Source organism: Dipodomys merriami, unplaced genomic scaffold (genome assembly GCF_024711535.1).
Source record: "Dipodomys merriami isolate MVZ:Mamm:240054 unplaced genomic scaffold, mDipMer1.0.p SCAF_138, whole genome shotgun sequence".
Classification (NCBI taxonomy): domain Eukaryota; kingdom Metazoa; phylum Chordata; class Mammalia; order Rodentia; family Heteromyidae; genus Dipodomys; species Dipodomys merriami.
This window is the reverse complement of record NW_027202693.1, coordinates 233,835-247,110: the sequence shown is the minus strand read 5'-3', so window position 1 is coordinate 247,110 and position 13,276 is coordinate 233,835.

Sequence of the window (13,276 nt, the reverse complement as noted above, 5' to 3'; positions counted from 1 at the left end):
AGGGCAGAAAACGAGAAGTGGTTCAAGGAAGAGGGGGAGGACGGAAGCCCATTGAGCACTTGACTCAGCCCTTCTCTGGGGACTGCACTCAGTGCTCTCCGGCTCAAACGCCACCAAGGTCACTCACCATCTGAAAGATCATGCACTCTATCATTTGTGACTCACTTGTTCCTAGGGTTGGCCAAAGTATTAAGAAAAACCAGCAAAATGCCCTTAGGACTCTGGGTCTTCTCAAAAACACTTTGCAACATTTCTCCAACTCCACTTACAGACCCAGAGCTGTTCTGGGCAGCTCCTATGTAAAGAGTTCTGGTGCTTTTGAAGTGTTTTGCTTTTAAAAAATAATAAAATAAAATAAATAAGGTCTCAAGAGCTGGACATAGTGGTATGCACCTATAATCCCATCTATTCAGAGGTGGAGGTAGGAGAATTATGTTCTAAGACCTACTCTGGGCAAAAGCATGAGACCCTACAAGAAAACTAACTAAATAAATCCAAATAAGTAAACTAAAAATGCGCTGGAAAATAGCTTAAGTAGTAGAATATTTGTCTAGCAAGCATGAGGCCCTGAGTTCAAGGCCAATTGCTAGCCAAAACAAAGTAAAAAGAAAAAAAGTCATGCAATCTTGGATAAACAAAAAGTCAAGGGAATTCATCTCCACTAGACCTCCCCTTCAAGAAATGCTACAGAGGGGCTGGGAAGGTGGCTCAGTGGTAGAGCGCTTGCCTTGCATGCCTGAGGCCCTGGGTTCGATTCCTCAGCACCACATAAAGAAAAAAGCCGGAAGTGGTGCTGTGGCTCAAGTGGAAGAGCGTTAGCCTTGAGCTGAAGAGCTGAGGGACAACGCCCAGGCCCAGAGTTCAGGCCCCATGACCGGACCCAAAAAAAAAAAAAAAAAAAGAAATGCTACAGAGAAAAAGCTAAGGGACTAAGGGACAGCACCAAACACAAAGCTACAGAGACTCCTGCAGACAGAAATGCAAAGGTATTAGACAGTAACAGAGTCATATGAAAAAAAAATCTCAATAAAGGTAAATAAATATGCAATTATAAAAGCTAGTGTTGTTAACATGGTATATAAAATGTTTTCTATAAACATGATTTAAGAAACAAATATTTTTATTATAAATATTTTTTTTCCAGTCGTGGGGGGCCTGAACTCTTGGTCTGGGCGCCATCCCTCAGCTCTTCAGCTCAAGGCTAACGCTCTACCACTTGAGCCACAGCGCCACTTCTGGCTTTTTCTGCTTATGTGGTGCTGAAGAATCAAACCCAGGGTTTCATGCATGCAAGGCAAGCACTCTACCACTGAGCCACCTTCCCATCCCTTATTTTATATTTTTGAATACATATTATATAAAGACAATTTTGTGAGCCCGATGCCAGTGGCCTATGTCTAGAACCCTAGCTAATCAGAAATCTGAGACCTGAGGAATGAAATTCAAAGCCAGCCTTAGCAAAAACTGAAGACGAGGAAGACTTACTAGACAGCCACTCTAGCTGAGGATGGAGGCACTTGGTGGAGGGAATGCCTGCTCACCAAACCGTAAACTGAGAGCTGAGCTGATGAAACAGGTAAGAAGATGATGTTTGACTCAGAAATGATGATAATGTAGCTTGACATCAGTGGCTCATACCTGTAATCCTAGCTACTCAGGAGGCTGAGATCTGAAGGTTCAAAGCAACCTGAGCAGGTAGTGGAGCTGTGGCTCCAAGTGGTTAAGTGCTAGTCTTGAAGGAAAAGAAAAGCTCAGGGGCAGAGACCAGGCCCTAAGTTCAAAACCCCCTGACCAACAATAAGAAGAAAGAAGGAGAAAGGGAGAAAGGGTGGAATGGAGGAAGGAAGGATGGAAGGAAGGAAGGAAGGAAGGAAGGAAGGAAGGAAGGAAGGAAGGAAGGAAGGAAGGAAGGAAGGAAGGAGCAGCGTCTATGACAGAGGCTGTACTTTCAGGATAGTGAGTGACAGGGAAACAGGGAGGGGGGGCCGGGAGGGGAACACACCCTGAAGACCTTCAGTGGGTCTTGATGCTGCCGAGGTAATGATTCTTGGGAGGGGATTATAGCTGTGATGACAGAGGTCAGTGGATCTAAAGCCTGACCTCCTCCTGAGGTTGATCTTCCTCTGCCTGCACCATCCCCCCCCCCCATCTTTGCAGAAGCAAAGCCTGCCTGTTCCTGCAGCTGCTTGTGAAAGAGAAGCCAGAAGAACTGGTGAATGATAGCATCAGCTGCATGAGCCAAAACAAGAGTGGCGGCCCTGCAGAGACAAGCAGGCTGGCCAAGCCAGGGGGCTCCAGAGACTGGAAGCTGGAGGATACAAATGAGTCATCACAGACCTCAGCCACAGCTTGCAGGAAGATATCAGACCATGGTGCATGATGTGGGAAGGAAAAAGGCCGGAGAGGTTTCTAGAAAGTGAAGCAATAAGAAGGATGAGTGTTGCTCTCTATCTTCTAACCCGATCAGCCCTGTTGGCTTTGTTGTTCTTGTGTGTACGTCAATCCTGGGACTTGAACTCAGGGCTCCACGCCCTTCATTAGCTTTTTCACTCAAGCCTAGCACTCTACCACTTGAACCATACTTCCACTTTCAGCTTTTTGCTAGGTAGTTGGAGATAGGAGTCTCTCAGATTTGTCTGCCCGGGCTGACTTCAAACCCAGATCCTTAGATCTCAGCCTCCTGCGTAGCTAGGAGCCACTAGCATCTGGTTTCTGGAACTTCTGATTTTCTTCTCCATAGAGGATTCTTCCAAGGTCAGTATAAGGACATGATAGAGGAAGAAAACAGACATGTTGTCCCAGAAAATGGGGTAGCAGACACCAGGGCTACTTAGGGAAGAACCACCCCCATCTTCTCGTTTGTTCTTGCTCCTGTCCTGTAAGTCATGATGCTCAGAAAGAAGCATTCTACAAGAGGGGCTGGGACCAGGCTGTGTTTGCTCTGCATACCTTGTTTGGGAAGGGCCACTGTCTTGTCAGAGCTCATACTGGAGCATCATGCCTGTAATCTTAGCCACTCAGGAAGCTGAGATCTGAGGATCAAGGTTCAAAGCCAGCCCACACAGGAAAATCCAGGAGACTCTTATCTCTAGTTATTCACTTCCTCCCTCACACACTCACACAAAAGCCAGAAGTACAGCTGTGGCTCAAGTGAAAGAGAGCTAGCCTTGAGAAAAAAAAAAAATTATAGACATACCCTGGGACAGGAAAAAAAAAAAAAAAGGCAGAAGTAGCTTTGGGCTTGACCTGCGATGGGGGGGGGGGGGGGGGGGCGGGGAAATTCCTTTCGACAGGAGAAAATGACCTGGGTGGAGAATAAGAATCACAAACCTTTGTGTGTATTTTTTTTTTCTGCTTCTAGGGGTAAACAGGATGGACACAATGTTAAGAGCAAAAGATTCATCCAGGCAACAATGGCTCAGAACTATAATCCTAGATTCTCAGGAGGTTAAGATCTGAGGATTGTGGTTCAAAGCTAGCTTCAGCAGACAAATCCAGAAGATTCTTATCTTGAATTAACCAACAAGAAGCCAGAAGTGGACTCAAGTGTGACTCAAGTGATAGAGCATTAGCCTTGAGAAAAAAAAAAAAAAGCCAACCAACATCACAAGGCCCTGAGTTCAAGCTTGAATATTGGCATGCATGGGTGCATGCGTGCACGTGCACGTGTGGGTGCACGCGCGCGCACACACACACTCTCTCTCACACACACACATACACACACACACACACACACACAAGCACCAGTGTTTCCCCAGCCCACAACAAGTTGTTCCTGCAGACAGAGCCCCTAAGATAGGTTGAGCCAGGCCTAAGAAATCACTATACTTCTATTCTTTTCCCAGTTGTCTTGGCTATGATAATATTATGGAAAGCGGAAACAATACCACAATAGAGCAGCTCCTGGCACCAACTCCAGGCTTCAATTCTGCACAGATGTGGTTTACGGACTTGCCAAGATGTGATAGCTTTAATTGCACATCATAGTTTTGCTATATAACATTAGCATTAGTATGCCTCATTAGCTCTACTACAGCCATAATTCCATTTTAATGGGTATAACACATTCCATTAAGAAATTTTAGTGCTTTAAAAAAAAAAAAAGAAATTTTAGTGCTTTACCTGTTCGTTTGTTTTTAGGTGTAGCTCAAGTGCTATAGTACAGTCTAGTAAGCATAAGGTCCTGAGTTCAAATTCCAAGACTGTAAAAAAAAAAAAGTTCAGCTAATGTGGGTTGAATAAATACATAAGTGAAACTTCAGCTCTGGGCAAGACTGTCTGATGTGCAAATGAGAGACAAAGAGAAAGTGAAAAGAAAAAAGAAGGGAAAGAAAAATAAGAGAAGAGAAGGGAAAAAAATGGAAGAGAAGGGAAGGGAAGGGAAGGGAAAAGACAAGCCACTATTACACCTCTTAATCCCAGCATTGAGGAGGCAGAGGCAGGATGATAGATATATATATGGAGAGAGAGAGAGAGAGAAAGAGAGAGAGAGAGAGATAGCGCCAGGCACACCTATAATCCTAGCTACTCAGGAGGTTAGAATCTGAGGATTGCAATTGGAAGCCAGCCCAAGCAGGAAAGGCCATGAGACTCTTATCACCAGAAAACTGGAAATGGCACTGTGGCTCAAAGTAGTAGAGCGCTGGCCTTTAGCAAAAGAGATCAGGGACAACATCCAGGCCCTTAGTTCAATCCCTATGACCAAAATACGTGTGTGTGTGTGTGTGTGTGTGTGTGTGTGTGTGTGTGTGTGTGTGTGTGTGTGTGTGTGTGTGTGTGTGTGTGTGTGAAGCATGGTGGCTCATGCCTATAATCCCCAGTGACTCAGGAGGTGACTGATCAGGAGGATGGAAGTTTGAGGCCAGATGGGCAAAACGTAACACCCCCATCTCTACCAATAAGATGGGCATGATAGGTCACATTTGGAATCCCAGCTATGAGAGAGGCATAAATAGGAGGATCACAATCCAGCCCAGCCTGGGCACAAAACACAAGACACTGTCAAAACACAAATGCTAAAGCAAAAAAGGATGGAGGCATGGCTCGAGTGGTAGAGTGCTTGTTAAGTGAGTGCTTGTCCCTCAGTTGTTCCAACCACAGTACCACAGAAAAATAAAAGTACAGTTGAGAGCAGAGTAATAACATGGCCTGAAGCTGAGCGCAGCAGGGGAGGAGGAGAAACTAGATCTTGACGGCATCTAAAAAGAAGAAGGTCTGGTTTCACTAACATCCGGCTCACCCGGAGCCAGAGGAAGTGTGGCCTAAGAGGGGCCCACAGCGGGGCGGGGAGAGTCGTGGTTGGGGATCTTGTTCCAGAATCTGAAAAATGGAAATTATTTAGGAGTGGAGAAAAGGAAGGTCTCAAAGTGAGTCTGAAACCAAAATGGAGTTTGAGAAGAGGGTTAGAATGACGCCCAGTAAGGAAAATAAGAGGGAGCCGGAGAGTTTTTAGAAACATTTCAAAAGAGTGGACAAATTCTGATTCATTGATAGATGCAGAAATTAACTGGTTATTCTGAACAACACGACTAATAAGTAGCATTAGCCCAGTGTGGTGGTGCACGCCTGTAACCTCAGCAATCAGGAGGTAGAGGTAGGAAGATCACTAATCTCTCTCTCAAAAAAAAAGGTGCCAGTGGTTCATGCCCACCCCCAGAAAGACTATGTATATTTTTTATTGTGAAAATACCATACAGAGGGGTTACAATAACACGGTAGTCTGGTAAACAAGACTAGAATGAGACTCAAAAACTGGATAATTCAGAAGCTCAATGATCTTACTGAACACTCAAAGAGCCAGGCGCCAATGGCTCTCGCCTACAATCCTCGCTACTCAGGAGGCTGAGATCCGAGGATCTCGGTTCAAAGCCAGCTAAAGAAGGAAAGGCCATTAAGACCTATCTCCTATTAATCACCAAAAAGCCAGAAATGGAGCTGTGATTCAAGTGGTAGAGTGCCAGCCTTGAGACAGTACCCAAGCCCTGAGTTCAAGGCCTAATACTAGGAAAAAAAAAAAATTACTCAGGTCACTTAAATGTCACAAAGAGAATGGCCAAGTTTCTTCACACTTCCCTTTTTCTACATGGAAGTGAAGTTCATTTACCCAACAAATAGATTCCCAGAATCTACCACGGTTCATTTAAGATCTTTATAAATCACTTAATGAATTCTTTACTCAGTCATTTATTCACCAAAATGATATGAGGGGGAAAAGTACTGTGGTTTAAACCCAAGGCCTCACTCAGGCTCACTCAGAAGGTGTTCTACTATTTGAGCCAAGGTCCTAAACCTTATACATGAAGCAACTACTAGGTGCCAGACACTGAGGATCCAGAAGGAGACAAAGCCCTCTTGAGCTTCATCTTCTCTCTGGGAATGCCATCAACAGCACCCTGTCCTCTATGCCTCAGGTCCCACCCCTCAGACCCTGTAAGTCAACTTCTAGACAGCTGCAGTACCCAATCAAATCAACCATACCTAAGAATTAATGCCCTCCCCATTCCACCATGAAAGCCCCTCTCAAGCTCTACCTTCTACTGGTGAATAAGACTGGAAGCTTGGCTCATGTGGTAGAGCACCAGCCACCTAAGCAAACTTAAAGTCTTGACTTCAAATTCCACCACCAGAAATAATAATAATAATGTTCTCACATATCTTCGCTGGGGTATGTATTGTGCCCCCCATTGACCATGTTTATTCGCAGCTTCCCCTCCCCCCCCAAACACACACTGGTACTGGGGCTTGAACTCAAGGCCTGGGCACTGTCCCTTAGCTTTTCAACTCAGGGTTGGTACTCTACCACTTGAGCCACACCTCCATTTGTAGCTTTTTGCTAGTTAATCGAAGATAAGAGTCTCACAACATTTTCTGCCCAGGCTGGCTTTGAACCACAATCCTCAGATCTCAGCCTCTTGAGTTGCTAGGATTATAGGCATGAATCACCAACACCCAGCTTTATTGACTGCTTTCTAGTGCCCTTCTCCACCATGGTTGCTACACTCCTGAACCTCCAAAAAAAATAAACTGCTTTGTACTTGCATCCTGTTTCAGGATCTGCTTCTGGAAATGAGCAGGAAGTCAGAGGTCAGCCAGGTTAAAGGCAGCTAGACATTAAGATGAGAACAGAGACATGTTCACAGTGTGTGGTAACACAGAAAAGAACTTGAAACAGGCAGGTGGAGACCATGCTGTGGTTTAAAGAGTAAGCAGAAAGCCAGGTGCTGTGGCCTCTCTGCCACCACCACCTCCTCCTCCACCACAACCTCCTCCCCCTCTTGAGATAGGAGAAGCTTCTAATCTCCCACCACCACCTCCACCTTATTCCTGTGATCCAAGTGGAAGTGATCTGCCTCAAGATACAAAAGTTTTACAGTATTATTTCAATCTGGGATTGCAGTGCTATCACCACAACTACTGGCATTCCATGTTCTACATGCCACAAATACAGCCACAGCAACTTCATGTAGACAATCTTCAAATTTGTTCTGAGTCACCTCTGGTAGACCAAACTGCTCCTCACTTGTACAATGAGGTAGAGATAGCAGATGGTACACAGGCAGAAGCATCAACAAATGATATTATTCCAAATGCAGACCCTGTATCTATCCCTCATGGAACAGTCTATTATCCAGTAATGTCAGATCATTATGGACAATCCCCTTTGTCAGGTTTTGATTCCTGCTTTCCTGTTGTGCCAGATTATCCCTATGTTACCAACTGGCATCCTGTTGGTGCAACATACGGTAGTTCTTTGCAAATCCATGGTGCTATAAGTCCTGTCCCAGTTGGCTAGACGGCTTCACCTCACTTGGCTTCTCATTACATACCTCAGAATATGTAAGATTCAGCAGTATGAAGTATTATTGCACTGCCTTTTGATTGCTTTTTTTTTCTTAAGGTCTCCTATGTATAAGTAATTTTGGTGGTAAAAGTGCTTACTCTCTTGTATCTGCCTTTAAGATTTTTAAAATTTAAAGTAGTCCTTTAAAATGAAGAATGTTACTTTTGAGTTTTTGAATAAGAAAATTGAGAAGGATGTATAACTAGCCTTATATTATTATTTTTCTATCAGCCAGCTTGTCAACATTGTATTAGTTGATGATGCCAATTGAAAAATGGAATAAATTATACCAGTTATTTCCTTTGTTATTTTGAGTGTATTAAACTGCTCAAAATTAGAATTATTTCTACTTTCCTGGAAAGTAAAGCATCAAAGCATAGAGCCTTTGATTCTAGGTACTAAATATTAACTGAGAGAGTTCTCCAGATTTATTTTAATTATATGACTGGAGTTGTATTCTGTGATATCAGTTTTGAAGGAACATGGTGCTCGGTTTAAAATTTATTCCATATTTACTGCTTAATTTTTGATTTACACGATTGTTTTTCTGTGCAGTATTAAATTGGTGTCTTTTGCACAATTACCAGTAAATAAAAACTAGCATTTAAAATTGCAAAAAAAAGAGTAAGCAGAGAGAGGGATCGGCCCTGGGGCAGCGTCCACAAAAACACAGGAGATGGGAATGGGTGGAACACCTGATGGGCACATTGAAGGCAGGTTCAGACCCTTGGCCGAGAGATTTAGACAGTAAATGATGGCAGTGATAACTGTTACTAAGCAACCAAAAACAAAATCAAGGATTGCAGTTCAAAACCAGCCCAGGTAGAAAAGTCCATGAGACACTTATCTGCAGTTAATAACCAAAAAAGCCAGAAGTGGAACTGTGGCTCAAGTGGTAGAATGCTAGCCTTGAGCACAAAGAGATCAGATACAGTGCCCAGGCCCACAGTTCTAGCCCCAGGACTGGCAAAAAGGGGGGGAGGAGAAGGAGGAGGAGGAGGAAAAGGCTCATCTAGGGATAGAGATGAAGGATAGTACACTGAGACTTTGAACCACTGGCTTTTCTACCAAATCTTAATTTTAGGTGGCTCACTCTTTGACTCTTTATATTCCCACTAATTGAGTATGAGGATTCCTTTTTCCCTGAATCTTCACCAGAATGTGTTGCTATTTGCTTTCTAGCTGATGGACATCAAGATTAGTATGAGCGGGCTGAGAAGGTAGCTCAGCGGTAGAGTGCATTCCTTGCAAGCATGAGGCCCTGGGTTCGATTCCTCAGCACCACATAAACAGAAAAAGCCGGAAGTGGTACTGTGGCTCCAGTGGTAGAGCGCTAGCCTTGAGCTGAAGAGCTGAGGGACAGCGCCCAGACCCAGAGTTCAGGCCCCATGACTGGCAAAAAAAAAAAAAAAAAAAAGATTAGTATGAGCCCAGCACCAGTGCCTCTTGCCTGTAATCCCAGCTACTCAGGAGGCTGAGACCTACAGGAGCAAGTGTTTGAAGCCAGCCCAGCAGAAAAGTCCTCAAGACTCCATCTCCAATTAACCAGAAAAGTGCCAGATTAGAGGTGTGGCCTCAAGTAAACTCGGTAAAGCCAAGCAAGTCTCAGTTCAAGCGTCAGGCTCAAATGAGATGGAATCTCAATATCATTTTTATTTGCATTTCATTTATAGTTGAGGACATTAAACATTTCTTCATGTATTTATTGGCCATTTGTACTTCTTCTTTTGAAAACTGCCTATTCAGTTCATTTGTCTCATTTAGTAATTGGATTATTTGGTTTCTGTGCATTTAATTTTTTTTTTTTTGGTTGGTTGTGGGGCCTGGATTCTGGGCCTGGGCGCTGTCCCTCAGCTCTTCAGCTCAAGGCTAGCACTCTACTACTTGAGCTACAGTGCCACTTCCAACTTTTTCTGCTTATGTGATGCTGAGGAATCAGACCCAGGGCCTCATGCAAGCACTCTACCACTGAGCCACCTTCCCAGCCCACAGTTAATTTTTTGAACTCTTTCTTTTTTTTTTTTTTTTTTTTGTCGGTCGTGGGGCTTGAACTCTGGGCCTGGGCGCTGTCCCTCAGCTCTTCAGCTCAAGGCGAGCGCTCTACCACTTGAGCTACAGCGCCACTTCCGGTTTTCTGGTGGTTTATTGGAGATAGGAGTCTCACGGTCTCTCCTGCCCGGGCTGGCTTTGAACCGCGATCCTCAGATCTCAGCCTCCTGAATAGCTAGGATTACAGGCGTGAGCCACCAGCGCCCGGCTGAACTCTTTCTTTATAGAGTGTTATCAGATGAATGGCTGGCAAAGATTTCGCCTATTCTGTAGGCTGTGTCTTCAATCTAGTAGTTTTAGGAGTGTCAGGGGGAATAATATGACCAAAATACATCATATGCATGTATAAAAATTGATAAGCAAAAGCAAGGTACTGGTAGCTCACACCTGTAATCCTAGATGCTTAAGAGGTACAGATCTGATGATTAAGGTTCAAAGGCAGCCTAACCAGGAATCCATGAGATTGTTATTTCCCAATTAACCACCAAAAAGCCAGAAGTGGAGCTGTAACTCTCAAGTGGTAGAGTGCTAGTCTGGAGCAAGAACAACAAATTAATAAAATAAATATAAATAAATAAAATATAATTAATTAATACATAAATAAAAAGCAACCCAGGGACAGCACCCCAGTCTTGAGTTCAAGCCCAAGGGCTGGCACAAAAAAAAAAATTCAAGAACAGCACATATTAGAAATTGTTGAAAGAAAGGGGGATGAAAGGGGCTGGGAAGGTGGCTCAGTGGTAGAGTGCTTGCCTTGCATGCATGAGGCCCTGGGTTCAATTCCTCAGCACCACATAAGCAAAACGAAAAAAGCCAGAAGTGGCACTGTGGCTCAAGTGGTAGAGCGCTAGCCTTGAGCTGAAGAGTTGAGGGACAGCGCCCAGGCCCAGAGTTCAGGTCCCAAGACCAGACCCAAAAAGAAAACAAAGAAAAAGGGAGGAGTGTATAAATATTACCAAAATATATTATATATATATATATATATAAATGTATATGTAGCATGGAAATGCCACAATAAAGCCCATCATCACATAATTAAAATGAAAAGAAATGGGGACAGGAGGGGAAAAAAACTGGGAGAGGGTGAGGGAAGGGGTGACATGGTCCAAAAAGAAATGTATTTCTGGGGTGGGTGCAGGGGGGAGGGAGGAGGAGATGGGAAGGGATGGGGAGGAGAAACAAAGGAAGAGGCAGCAATGCTTGATAAGAAATGTACTCATTTCCTTGCTCATGTAATTGTAGCCCCTCTGTACGGTATTTTCACAATAAAAAATAAATAAATAAAAAAGAAATGCATTTCTTGCCTGACTTAGGTAACTCTAACCCCTCTATACATCACCTTTATAATAACACTTTTAAAAATTAAAAATAAATAATGAAAAAGAAAGCTTTCTGCTAGAAGAGAGCACCTGCCACCGGCTACAGGGAAGGCTGAGCTCAGCCATTGGCTCAGCAGCAGGGAGAAGGAGGGCTTATCCCAGGAGACATGCCTAGGATAGGCTGCTTTGGCTGCTGCCGTCACCCACTGCAGTCCTGGCTGCTTCAAGCCCTTTGTTTCCTCCTTCTCTCACTCACTCTGGGTCAGACTTCATCACAGCCCCATAGCCCTTCCCCCTTCCTTCCACATGGACATCTGTCCCCACATTCAAGCTTCCCTTGCAAATGCTTCTCAGAGGACCTGTTTCCTAAGGGAGAGGCGCTGGCTCTGGTACACCCTTCTTTCCCCTCCCCAGACAGGACTCAGAGGCCATGGTGGTGCATTATACAGGGGCTGGCTGGTCCAAAGTGGAGAGTGGTAATAGACTCTCTCCCAGGCGTAAAAGGCCAAGTAGAAGAGATGGTGGTGTTTCAAGGACCAGTAGAGAAGGATTAGCAGGAGGGAAAAGAGGTGGGGTTGTTTTTGTTTTTGTTTTTTTTGGGGGGAATGGGGCTTGAACTCAGGGCCTGGGCGTCATCCCTGAGTTTTTCTGCTCAAGGCTACTGCTCTGCCACTTAGAGCCACAGCGCCACTTTCTGTTTTCTGGTGGTTAACTGGTGATAAGAGTCTCATGGAATTCCTACCTGGGCTGGCTTCGAACTGCAATCCTCAGATCTCAGCCTCCTGAATAGCTAGGATTATAGGTATTAGCCACTGGCACCCAACAAAAGGGGTTCTTAGAAGACAGCTGCATGATGTAGGGAGTGAGGGGACCCCAGGAGTTCAGAAGGGCCAGACTTCAGAAACACACAAGGTAGTGGCCAGCTCAAATGAAGTTCCAAAGACTCTGGGCTTTACCTTACAGGATAAGTGTTTTGAGCCACTGAATGGCTAGTCCCCCCCCCCCCACACACACACACACAGAGTATACCACACACTGAAAACTAAACACATGTTCTTAAGAAAACTAGGATGCTAGTGGCGAATCCTTACAATCCCAAGTACTCAAGAAGCTAAGATCTGAGGAAGGAGCTTAGTGACGCTTATCTCCAATTAATCAATAACAACAACAACAACAAAAAGCCAGAAGTGGAGGTGTTGCTAACGTGCTCAAGCAACCTTGAGCAGAAAAAGCAAGAAAGGAAAAGGAAAGAAAGATTAGATGAATCAAAACTAAAGGTTGAGTCATTAGGGTCATAAAGAGGCTATTGACTAGTTTAAGGCACAAAGAGTCAAGACTAGAACAATATTTTATTAGTGGTGCGAGATTTTACAACCAAAAAGGCCGTTTTCTTTATTGCTTTATTTGCTAATGTGAAACAACTTCTGAAATGAATCTTCTCTTTTATCTGTGGAAGCCCAACAGAAAGACACATTCAAGCAGATCACCTCTCACTGGCCAGATCTTTAAGCCTTGTTTACTCCACCCATGATGTCCCTGTCACCTGATTTGCTCAGGCTCATCATCAGCCCCGCCAAGGACCAGTTGCTAGGGGTCTCCAGGCCAGGCTGTGAGAGTGAAGGGTAGGCATTCCTTCCAATTAGGGTAGAAAGCAGCTCCACCTGTCCAAATCTTGAAAGCTCCAGAGGATTGAGAATGCCTAGAAGTCTTTTAAATCCACACTGGTGACTCATGGTTATAATTCTACCTACTCAGGAGGCTGAGGTCTGGAGGATCTTGGTTCGAGGCTCAGCCCAGTAGAAAAGTTCATTGTTCTCCATCTCCAAAATAACAAGCATGGAAGTTGGGTGGGAGGTGTGGCTCAAGTGATAGAGTGCCAGCCTAGCAAGGGCAAAGCACTCACCTCAAATCCCTGTACCCCCCCCCAAAAAAAAAAACTTTTAATAAAAGAGAAACCTGGCACTGGTGTCTTACACCTGTAACCCTAGCTATTCAGGAGGTTGAGATCTGAGGATTGAGGTTCAAAGCCGGCCAGAAGCAGGAAAGTCCATGAGACTCTTTTTTTTTT